The sequence below is a fragment of the Pollicipes pollicipes genome, unplaced genomic scaffold (assembly GCF_011947565.3).
Source record: "Pollicipes pollicipes isolate AB1234 unplaced genomic scaffold, Ppol_2.1 Scaffold_6052;HRSCAF=7182_pilon_pilon_pilon, whole genome shotgun sequence".
NCBI classification, from domain to species: domain Eukaryota; kingdom Metazoa; phylum Arthropoda; class Thecostraca; order Pollicipedomorpha; family Pollicipedidae; genus Pollicipes; species Pollicipes pollicipes.
Genome location: NW_023596805.1, coordinates 12,066,133 through 12,078,257, shown reverse-complemented (window position 1 = coordinate 12,078,257; position 12,125 = coordinate 12,066,133).

The following is a 12,125-nucleotide window of genomic DNA, read 5'->3' as shown; positions in this document are numbered from 1 at the left end:
GTGACCAAAATCATGGAATACGTCTTTGAGTTTTGCATTTGGATCCGCTATCAAGATTGACCTAGGCAGCATAATCATTAAAATGACGTGTTGACCTGGAGTCATTTAGGTCAGTGACTTATTGTGACCCATAAAAAGTATATGGAAGATGTCTAATATGGCTCATGTTATCATAAATTCGAAATGAGCATTAGAAACTACGTCAAAAAGTGAGCCATAGGGTAATAAAAATCATTGCTTGTGTGCTATGGTAAAGATTTATAAGGCTCAGCCACCAAGAATGTTTTTCTTGCACAGGATAATTTATGCAGTCACTAGTTAACCCTGATACAATCATTGTGGTGCCATGGCATTCCGGCTCGCAATCGACCTTTGTCAGCGTTAAATCAGCTGTTGAGTCATTCATAAATTATAAGCTGTTTTCTCACAGGCCTGGCATAGAGCAGTCAACCAATGTGGTACCATGTGAAATGGCACCGGTCAACAGTGTCAATGTGGTGTACTCCAGTGCTGTACTGTGCCATGGCGTAACATGGTATGGTTTTTGCACTTCAATCCCCCGCTGCCTTCATAATAAATTTCATCACGAGAAGATGGGTCAAGTGTGCATTCTTGTCTTTACTCTGCATCTGCCTTACGACTAGCCAGAAACACATTATACCATATACCAATCACTTTCCGCAAGGCACACAACCAATTAGTGGCTTCACTTGTTTATCCTGTTGTGTGAATCCCCAAAACGTGGGTAACACATGCCAACATATCATTGGCAAGGCACATTCTGTACCCAACGATAATGAAAACTAACATTTCACTCCCCAACAAATATCACATGACATTCCACCAGAAGCATCCATTCTCAATGGACAATACCTAACGCCCGCTAGGGTGAGCAAAGTGGGGTTAGCCAGTCATGACAAATGTGAGATACCGGCATCGGTGAGCCGGGTGCGCTGTCCGCCAGGCTCTCTTGACTCTCGTCCAGCCGATGTCCGCGGTGCAAATTTGGGTGTGCCACACCGCAGTGCTCCGACGGACCAGTGATTGTGGCCTGCATACGCTTGTCCACGATGGCCTCCATGAGCAGGCGCACGTGCGGAACGGTTCTCTGCACCTCCACCGGCCACAGGATGCACTGGTTCGAAATACGACTGGAGAAGCTAGACGTTCTGGAACCATGCAACAAAGTTGAGTCATAACTAATTCACATTGGCATCCATCACTATGAACTTTCGTTGCTGACAGCACGCTTACCAGAGAAAAATAATTCTGACAAAAAAAAACAAAAGATAAACAAACATAGGCACCACATTACGGAAAAACTTTCACCCCTTAGTTACACCAAGCCGCCAAATGATGACGTTCTCCAACTCTGTCCAAACCCTTTTCCATGAATGAATTTCTGGGATCAGTGTCCAAAATTACGGATCCTGGTATGCGTTTTAAGCACGTCTGATCGCAAGAAATCGTTTGTGGAAGAATTATGCCATTCCTTCATGTGCCACATTGCTCAGCAGAGCCCACCCCGTCCTATGACATCAACTGGCCTTGAGCGGCCACTGTCACCGGATGCAGGCTATGCCAGCCATGGGCAAAATAGCGAGGAACACCGCTGTTCCCGCTCACCCAACGCCACGCGTGTTAAGGTATACATACAAACTGAGACGGACAAATGTTACTGGGAGTCATCGCCAGGTGTACATACAAGTAAAGGTATACATACAAGTATAAGCGACGCCACCTGCAGAAACCGCCGGTGGCGCCGCGCGGCCGCCCTCCGTCCGCACCCAGCGCGCGGAGGCAGCCGCCGTTGGCGCCGTGCGGGCACTCTCAATCCGCGCCCAACGCCCGAGAGCAGCCGCCGGAGGGCAATTTTGCCCCGCACCCGAGCGCATGTTAACCAACGATAGGCGAAAGCGTCACCGTATGATGGCGGAGCTACTACGATGAATCAATCACCGAGAGCGGGAACACCTTGCTATCCGCGCAACTATCTGATGCAACAGAAAACTGGGGAGACTGGCTGGGGTCGTCCAGGGTAATGGAGTTTCTACGATTTATTGTGTTGGCATATTTTTTATGGCAGCGTCCGCGGAAATTGAAAACTTTTCTTGATTAAGTTGTCCTGTTTTGTGTGTAGGCGGGTGTTTTGTTGTTGCTGATGTTGTTTTTGCTTAGCTTCGCTAAGTCGTATACAACTGTGATCGCAGGGACAGCCTGAAACGGTGAGCATTGAACAAACAACCAATACTTGCTTTAAACACCGTGTAAACGATACCTCCTGGTATATTGAAGTTTCATAACTCAGCATGACACTCTCTGAACTCATAATACTACAAACTGAAGAGCTGAAGACGCTTCTTGGTTATAAACCAGTACACCTGGCGTCTGCGCCGTTTTCGTGCTCCTCCGCATGGCGCTCATGCAGCATCATGAAGACATTGCATCACCTCATGGACATGGATCACATGTAACGCAACATGCCGACATTCATTCAGCTGACATGTCATGACATTGACATGTCACAGCTGACATGATATTTAGTTGACATTCCCAACAGCTGCTGTCAGAAAAGCTGCTTTGAAAAACAAGTAACGACATGGGACCATTTGTGATAAGAACAATGCACTATGCCTGTCTAACGACGCCGAAACCATTACCTAACAGCACTTGCAATCGGAGGCGAAGTTCGTCACTGAACAAATTACAGTGCAATCAGTGGTGTCTGACCGTGGACCTCCTATAAGGCAACAAGTTAAACCTGAAATGTGTATCTAATATGCATGTCAATCATGCTGAAATATAGAGTTATAACCTTCCACGAATAATTCACCAAATAGGGTGCAAGGTAAAGGCCGATGCTTCAACCAGACATGGCAGATTCCTGAATATCGAGGAGTTCTGGTTAAAGCACCGAGTCGTTGCAACGGTGCGCGAATGAAGCGAAGTTATTCAAACAGCGAAAACAAATCAATCGCCTGTCACGATGTCATTGAATAGCTTGCGACGTTACCAGATGACATGACAAATTTGTCTTCCCGTCCACTGAATTACGTAGCAAACAGACCGCAGCGTATGCCAATATTTGCCGAGCCCATACAAGGGCCAAGAGCGTTGCAGTAACAAATAGTCGCCTGGCTCCGATGTCCTGCAGAGAAAGACTACCTGATGTCTAAACGAGGCAACTCCCTCGCACGCGTCGAATGCAGTGGAAGTTCTTGCTAAGAAAACACGGGCGCCGTAGGAATATTACAGCGTGCATGCGGCTTATTGATTACCAACCAAGTGAATGCATTCGTGAAACGCCATGGCCAAATAACAAACTCTGGTAATCAGCTAACGGTCATCACCATTCGCGTAGGAACTCATTGAGCACGTTTTGAACCGCTCGCTCTGAATATTTACACCAGCGAACGATGTTTGCACACCAGCAGTGCACACCGAACAATTCTTATAAAAGACGCAGTGCAGCGAGGGCCGACCGGGGTCGTGTGGCGAACAATCCCTGCTGTCAGTTGCGGACAACCTGAGCATGGGAGAGCTCACCCTCGGCTCCTCCTCCAGTGCGTCGTGCAGATTGCCGTTTATGGCGACCAGTGGATGGCAGGCCTGTTGGAAAGACCGTGCTGTTGCTTTGCGTTGAATTGTGCACTTCACTGAGGACTCGCTGGATATCAGTGCTTGCGGGAGAGATCTACGATATCCGGCCGTTCTCAGCAGCTCTGAAAGGTCATCCCCAAGATTCTTCACTGCAACCAGCTTGATACTTTGCGTCGTTTGACCTGCACACCCACCTGGGGATTTGAGGACTTGCAACTTAGAAGAAACGATTTACCATATCACAAAATAGCGCGTCAGCTTACCAATTTGCTACTCTAACACTCAGCCCAGCGTCTCCAAACGTTTGTTCAGCTGAAACGGCCGCAGGTGACGTCATATAGAGATACGTCACTCTCTCTATCCGAGGCAGCCCCTCTTGTCCGCGTCCGGACGTATTTAGTTACCCAATAATGATGCGGGTGTCGGTCACAAAGAGCTTTCCCCATCATGATTTCCCCGAGGTCCATTATGATGACACTGTACGAAAAGACCCCGATTGCCAAGACGCCACTGGCGCCACACGGGTGTTCATCGGCCTTATGAAGGCAGCCGGCCAGTACGCATCCAATGGCTGGCGTTCGCTGATGTACTCCGCGACCATCTACGTCACACTGACATTCTACACGTTCGTAACCACGAGGCATCTTCTGAAGATTGCTGTTAAGGCCCTCAACGGACAGCAGGCCATCTTTCACGCAAGTTTTGACATACTGATGATGTCAATCGAGCTCATTCTTATGCAAGGTGCACTCACAGCCAATTTCTGCTATGGTAGACGTCATTTTGCACGTCAGATGGCACTCATTCAGACAAGGCTAGACAACGCGATGACACTTTGTAGTTTTCCCGATGGTGTAAAAAGCATGAAGTACATGGACAGGTTCCTAATATCGGCTGTAATGTTGCAGTCGTTGTTTGCACTATGTGGTGTTCTTTGGACTTTCAGAATCGTTTATGGTGGCTGCGATGAGGCTATCACATGGTCTTATCTGATGGTAGAGGCCTTCGCCCATTCCATATTTTGCCTCTGTTCTGAATTACTGCCTCTAAAGTTCATGTTCGCCGGCCAGCGTGTCGCATGCGGCTTCAGAGCCGTGAACGCAGAGCTCAAAGCCATAGTCGACAGGTGCCCTCTCGAGGACTGGACCCGACTTCGACGTGTGCGATTGGCCCAGGCAGAACTCGCCAAGGCGTTCACACAGTTGACGGCTGGCTTGACACCGGAGCTGCTGATCACAATGCTGTTCGGAATCACATCGAATTGCGAGCATGTATCTAATGACAGTGATTACAGCAAAGGAGGGAACATTACTCGTCAAACTTCCAATGATCATCCAGCTCATAATGTTCCAAGCCTTTGCCATAGTTGGACCGTGCGAAATCAGTCACCTTCTGCTACGTCTTGCAGGCGTCACCCAAGACTTTCTGCTGGAGGTAGATAGTCGTTCACCGGAGGTCATTCACGAGCTGAACATGTTTCACATGGCTGTGCGTCGTGACCTGGAATCCCTTGGTGACCTGGGCCTCTGCCGCCTCCAGCGGTCCACCATGCTGTCCATCACGTCCACGGTGCTGACTTACGCTATCGTGCTGCTGCAGTTCTATGTTTCGGAGCTGGCCTCAGCCGGAGGGGAAGGTCATGTCAGCTCTGGCCACCCGTCAGGAAACCAGTCACTGGAGGTGGAGTTTTGAGTTGATCGTGGGCACCATGTGCTGTCTCCGAGACGTTGTTATCGCAGGCGAAGATCCCTAGTACCCACATGACATCGAACGGAAGTAATTAATTAACAAAATCTGCTGGCGTTAATTATGCATGGGCAGTCAAGTCAGTGTACGACGTGTTATCATCGTTGTCGGGTCTTAACGCTACTAGCTGAATTGATCTGATTTGTTGTCACTTTACATTACGCATGCACTGTGTCTCATGATTTGTTTCACGTTGATGTAGTCCACTTCAAAATGCCTTGAATTAGAGGTATAGTGTATCGTAGGAAACATTTTGAGGCACACCAATTGCAAAACAAGCATCAGAAAAAAATCAAGCCCTACCTATCACCAAACATGCATTCTGAAATATCGTGTGAATATGCATTGTTCTCAACAATAGGTAGACAATCCGGCAGACGTAACTCTCACACACTGTCTGCAAATTTGCTTATGGGAAGAAGAAGAGTTAAGGCACAAACGCAGAAGTCGCAAATGTCGTCATTACGTGTGACAGTCAAAACCCAATGGCGCACAAACCAAACACAAACTCATATCCAATGTCCATTATTTGTTCTATGGCTGTCAACCATTTTGTTCCAATAAACCTTTGGGTATCGAGGCTGCTAGTTTTATCATTGTTGTCTCTCCACCAGAAACAGTTTGGTGGCAGCGTGTACGGCGCATTATCGACCAACTACTAGAACGCAGATCGTGGTGGACATAGCAGTCGGAGGGAAGAGGACAGGTGGGATCCTAAAAAGCACGATCGTTTTCTGGAAATGAAAAAACGACGCTTTATTTTTGCAAGTACTTCACTTCCATCTTTTGAGGAACATGTGATCAAAAACGAGATAGCACAGAGCGCTTGCACCGAAATCAAGACAAGTGCAGCACATTTTCAGCAGTGACTGGTCAGTGATAATAGTACTTACGGCCGATGGCCGTCCATTGCAAAAGGGCAGACCTATGAAATGGTGAGCGCATCAGGTGCGTTTTTTGAAGATCGCAAATTGTTTGTTTGACAATGCGTCTGCCGCCGCATGTAAGATGTATTTGATATAATCAAGGAAGGCCTTTTGTTTTTATCAACCAAACACTGATTGTTTCGACATCACTCGTCATTTTGAGCTGCGCTTATGATTATGAGCAAAAGTGGTTAAGCAAGATGTAGCAAAAGTGTACCTGAAAACCAAATTACATGAATCCAGAAAATCCTTCGTAGCTATGCAGACACTGTACTTGAAGCATGCAAATTATTCGAGGTCCTACATTCTAAGACCCGATATACGACTGAGCTGATTGAAAGGTAGGCGACTACGCCGAAAGGTAGCCACCGAACGGTAACAACCGAAAGGTGAACCGAAAAAACCGAGAGATACAATAACCCATACCGAGCGTTATATTACCAAATCACATGGCACCATGGTTAATGGTATATTTTGTCATCTCTTGAGATTTGTTATAGGTACACCATGTCATCTATTGGGAACAGTTATTGGTACACCAAGTCATCTCCTGTGATTTGCTGTTGGTACATCATGTCATTTCCCCCGGATTTGGTATTGGTAAGCCATGCCATTTCCTGAGATCGGTATTGGTCCACCCCGCGATTGCTTGATGGGATATTAATATACCATATCTTGAGACTGAAATACATGTTAGAAAAGCAATATTTGTTTCCACCACGGAAAATGTCTTCCTCCCCTAAATCATGCTTCGGTGACCAATTCATGTCAGACATTTGTGTCTTGCAAGAGAAGTCAATATCTCAATGGCTAATCATAATACAATGCACCTGACTTTATACTTGTTCAAGCGGTGGTATCATCGAGGATGTTTCTCTTAGTAAAGAGTTATTTTCGTTTCGCTGTAAAGAAGATTCAATGAGTTGTTATTACCTCACATCACGCGTAGACCGGGTATGATTAATCACCAACTGACGGTCAGGTGAGGTCAGCCAGCTGATCTGCGCGGCAGATGGCTCACATCCCCATCCCTCAGCTGACAGAGGGGGTGAAGTTCTACGTGACGAAGCTGGCCTCAGCCGGAGGGGGAGACCATGTCAGCTCTGTCCACCGGTCAGGCAACGAGTCACTGGAGGCATTGTCATAAGTTGTTTGCAGGTTACTGCTAACTATTCAACTACTTTGCAACCTACCCAGCTGCCGAGGCTACATGGCGCTGCCTGCCTCTCTCTGGCGGGAAGGGCAGGCACTGCCAGGAATCGAACCTGGTAACTCTGGTTTCCCATACGCGCAGTAGCTAACAAATGCGCGTTAACCATTCAGGAGTGTCAATTTTTGTAAAATTTTGGGGGCCGGGGTCATTGCTCGACTGGAATGGCTGCAAGGGTTGCAAGAAAACAGAAGGCTGTAGCCTGCTATCAGCTGCCAACTGAGCCCACCGCCCACAATTACGCTCTGGGTCTTGTCAATCTCTGACACATTCTGGAAATCAGCTCCTGCGCAGCCCCGAACACGGACAGCAGCGACGAGCCGAGCAGCAGGCCCAGAAAGCCGCCTACGTCGGCCAGCATGTCGGTGGCCGTGTAGGTGACGAAGGTGCGCATGGTGCGCCGGATCTCGCCCAGCTTCAGCTGCAGCTGGATGGCGTCCGCCCTACTCGACCACATGCTCGGACGGATGTAGTAGCCGAAGCGGTCGGTCACGCATGGCGTCGGGCATGGGCAGGGCACGCTCTCCATGGTGATCGGATCAAACAGAAACCTGGAATACGGATTATCTAAGGTGTAAGCCAGGTACCAGGGGGCTTGCGTGGCCTGGCAGCGTGGCTTGACACCGTCAAGACTGTCGTTCTCAAGGCTGCAGTTGAGCCAGTCGAAGTAGCAGCGACGCTCGCAAACGACCTCGTTGTAGTGTGGGTCCTTTTCGCACGGTGCTCGTCGGAGATTCGGTCGCACCTCGCGGTCAATCGTCACAAATAATTCCTGCCGAGTGGAGGTGTTTGTGACTGTAAATCTAGCCTGGTGTCTCACCGGTGCCCCCCAGAACTTCGGGTTGCCGTGAATGATGATGTCGTAGCTGAAGACGGCGTTGTCGGCCCATGAAGTCTCGAAGTCCGGCTGGCGCTGCAGCATGAGGTGGCTAACGGAGTCCCAGGACGGTGTCAACGTCGCGCACACGCCGCCATACACATGATTGATGCTGCGCTCCCATCTGCCGTAGTACTCGGTAAAGGTAGTGGTGTTGGCGTTGGCCAGGTATTCGTCTGTCTCCTTCAGGCTCTTTATCATGTCGACCAACGGCAGACCGGACGTGAGGAACAGATCAACCAGAGATCGGTTACCGAACAGGCTTCTCCTCTCGTCCTCCGTCCCAAAGTGGACGATTTCTGCGACATTGTTGTTCATGTCACTGCTTGGACAGATGGAGATGGCTGGGCGCTGGAATGATGACTCCCAAACGACCTTTGTGGCCGTCGGTTCGGCGACGAACTTCATGACTTTCCACCACGTCAGTGTAACCCAGGCGACGAACAGGATAAAGTGTGCCGAGTACTGCGTCAACTTTGACGGCCTGCAGTAGCGTGGCAGCATGGCTAGCGTGCCTTTGCCCCTGTCGTCTGCGATCGGCAGGCTTTGGCACCTAAAAGGTCATGGCGCTTTGTGATATCAAGTGGCAAGCTGCTAGATGTCCAATATTGCACCGAAATTCGCGAATAATCTCAAGCTACGCGAAAAAAGCCACCAAGATATGGTAGCGACGCACTAATCCATCTGCCCACAGTCATTTAGCACTAGTCTAAACGGGGCGGCTCCCGACAGCTCTTCTCACTCAGTGCATAACACCAGCGGCGGGCCAATGAAGACGCAGGTGAGAAGGTGTGAGGTGCTCTTTCCACTGGTACCGACAGACAGAAACTGTCGCCAGGCTGCGTGGCGCGTGCCCCCGACCCTCCCTGAGATAGGCGCACCCAGGCTCGAGGCTGGGAGGGCGCTGATAATGCAGCATGATCTCACTTTTCAAACCTCAATGGTTTGTGCTACTGGTGTCTTGCCACACCACCATTCTAACGCTGCACATGGCTTAATGCGCTACTGTACATTGTCACGTGGCCTTATCAATTTCCTTGACACCATCGCAGGTTATTTCCAACCCCGCTCACGGCAGTGTTCTGATAAGTCTCCAATGATCACACAGACTGCTGGCCGACGGACTGACCGGGTTATTGTCAGCCATTCCAGCTCAAAAGCCCCTGAGCCTGGGCAGCCATGTTCTGGCCGATGTCGTCCTGACCCAGCCGATGCCGGCATTCCAGCGCCAGCCTTGCTACGCCTATGCTGTCGCATGGATATGACAAGATAATGACGGGTATAATTACGTTTGCGATAGCGCTCAGGTATATGACCGTAATTAGTTTTCGAACGGCCCTCAGTTTGTGTAACCCTCATGTGCATTCACGATCCGTGGATGTTTATCAGAGCAATTAGCAGATATGTAATCGGATAAGTGGCGGTAGTATTGACTCCGACCCTTGTTTGGAGGAAATATGGTTTGTCGTAAATAGTATCCAGTGCTTTACTACAAACCTGAAATCCGATGGTAAGAACAGAGGTCCTGAACAAGAGTGCTGCCATAAATTTTTGATAGGTGTGGGACGAAATTAAACGGCCTGTAATGCGATACTTGAATAAAAATGGGTGCACACGCACACGCAACCACCTACTCACACGCATACGCAAACATACACACACACCACACTACATATATACACACACACACACACACACACACACACACACACACACACACACACACACACACACACACACACCACACACACACACACACACACACACACACACACACACACACACACACACACGAACTCAGAGTATGTGTTGTACAAAAATGTATTATTCGGTTGAGATGGCTACTACCAACCTTTATGCTTCAAATACAGATTTGATGTTCAGTTTTTTCCGTTGTCTGGAGAATTAAAACCAACGCTCTAGATCTGAAAATTAGGAGGCAAACATGAGTTATGATAAACTAAACTGAATTGCACCTATTGCTTGGCTCCTTTTAATGACTGTACTCCGAATGGTTTGCATGGGTGACACTTCGTTCAGAAGACCTGCTAAGAATAGTGCCTCAACACAGCAAATCAAAGAAAGTTGGGCTGCGCTTAGAAACGCACCATGAACGGTGGTGGTGCAGACCTATGAGGAAGATGGAAACTTTATGGTCTTCAAGTAGCGTGTCGTTGGGATACTATATTGACACCGTAGCAAGCGGTCAGAATTACTCACTATATATATATATATATATATATATATATATATATATATATATATATATATGCACACATATGTATTAATATTTTTACCCCTTATGATATTTTTACTGATTGGATTTTGAATACCTCTTCTGATCATTATGTCTTTTAATTTATATTATATTTCCACAAGCAATTAAAGCACTGGGATCCGACATCCGAGCCACAGTATATTTAGAGGGGCGAAAGCTGCTCAATGCTGATGATGGCTATAGCAGCTCATACTAACTGATGACTATTGGCTGATCATGCATTCACGTACGCTCTGCCACATCATACTTTCAGAGTCTCACCACGGATACTTTCCTATCTGTCCTCTTCCAGGCTTATCCATAGAGGGTGGCCTGTCTCTCATTTGCAAGATCTGTCACAGCCACGTATTCTGCCGTACATTTGTTTTGACTTTCTAACTACTTTGGCTTTCTAACTACTTGCGTAATAGTTGAAATTTGTGACGACCTCGCTCGTGTCAGTGCTCTTCGCAAGTCAGGCAAAAATATATCGTGTCAAGCTTCGGCTTGTATTTCCCACTAGTGTACACTCACCAACACCTACTCCACACAAGTGTACATGCACAGAACCAACCGCAGTCTTTCATCCGCATCTCAAGTGGGCATATGCAATTTTGGGTCTTCATGTTTACAAGCGGTTTGCCGTGTATAGGTCCTCAAACAGAAACGAGTCATCATCACGTGTTACGGAAATGACGTGATATCACGTCAATATTAACCAATGGTAAGCGAATGTGACACGGTATGTTGGGCGGAGCTATTAGGCTAAGCCAATCACAGAGAGCGGGAACACCTTGATATCCGCGGAACTATCTGATGCAACAGACGGCTGGTGGGACGCTGAGGGTGACTGTTGAAGAAAGCATCGAGTTACACTGCGGATGGTAGGCGTAGCTCAAGTTCCGGTGGCACAGGTGGTGTGTAGTGAGTGGCCTGTTTGTCGCATGCCTGGACTCGAACGGGGACGAGTCTAGCATCTGCACATAACCCTCCCGGGCGGCTCGCAAATGCAATGGCGGGCCAGTCCTCTCTCTCTCTCTCTCTCTCTCCTCTCGCTCCTCTATCTGTCCCTCTCTCCTCTCTCTCCCTCTCTCTCTCCTCTCCTGATCTCTCTCTCTCTCTCCTCTCGCTCTCTCTCTATCTCTCAGGTCTCTCTACTTCTCTCTTCTCTCTCTTCTCTTTCTCTCTCTCTCTCTCTCTCTCCCTCTCTCTCCCTTCTTCTCTCTCTCTCTCTCTCTCTCTCTCTCTCTCTCTCTCTCTCTTCTTCTCTCTCATCTCTCTCTCTTCGCTTCTCTTCTCTTCTCTCTCTCTCTCCTCTCTCTATTCTCTCTCTCTCTCTCTCTCTCTCTCTCTCCTCTCTCTCTCTCTTCTCCTCTCTCTCTCTCTCTTCTCTCTACTCTCTCTCTCTTCTCTCTCTCTCTATCTCTCTCTCTCTCTCCTCTCTCTCTCTCTCTCTCTATCTCTCGCTCTCTCTCCTATCTCTCTCTCTCTCTCTCCTCTCTCTCTCTC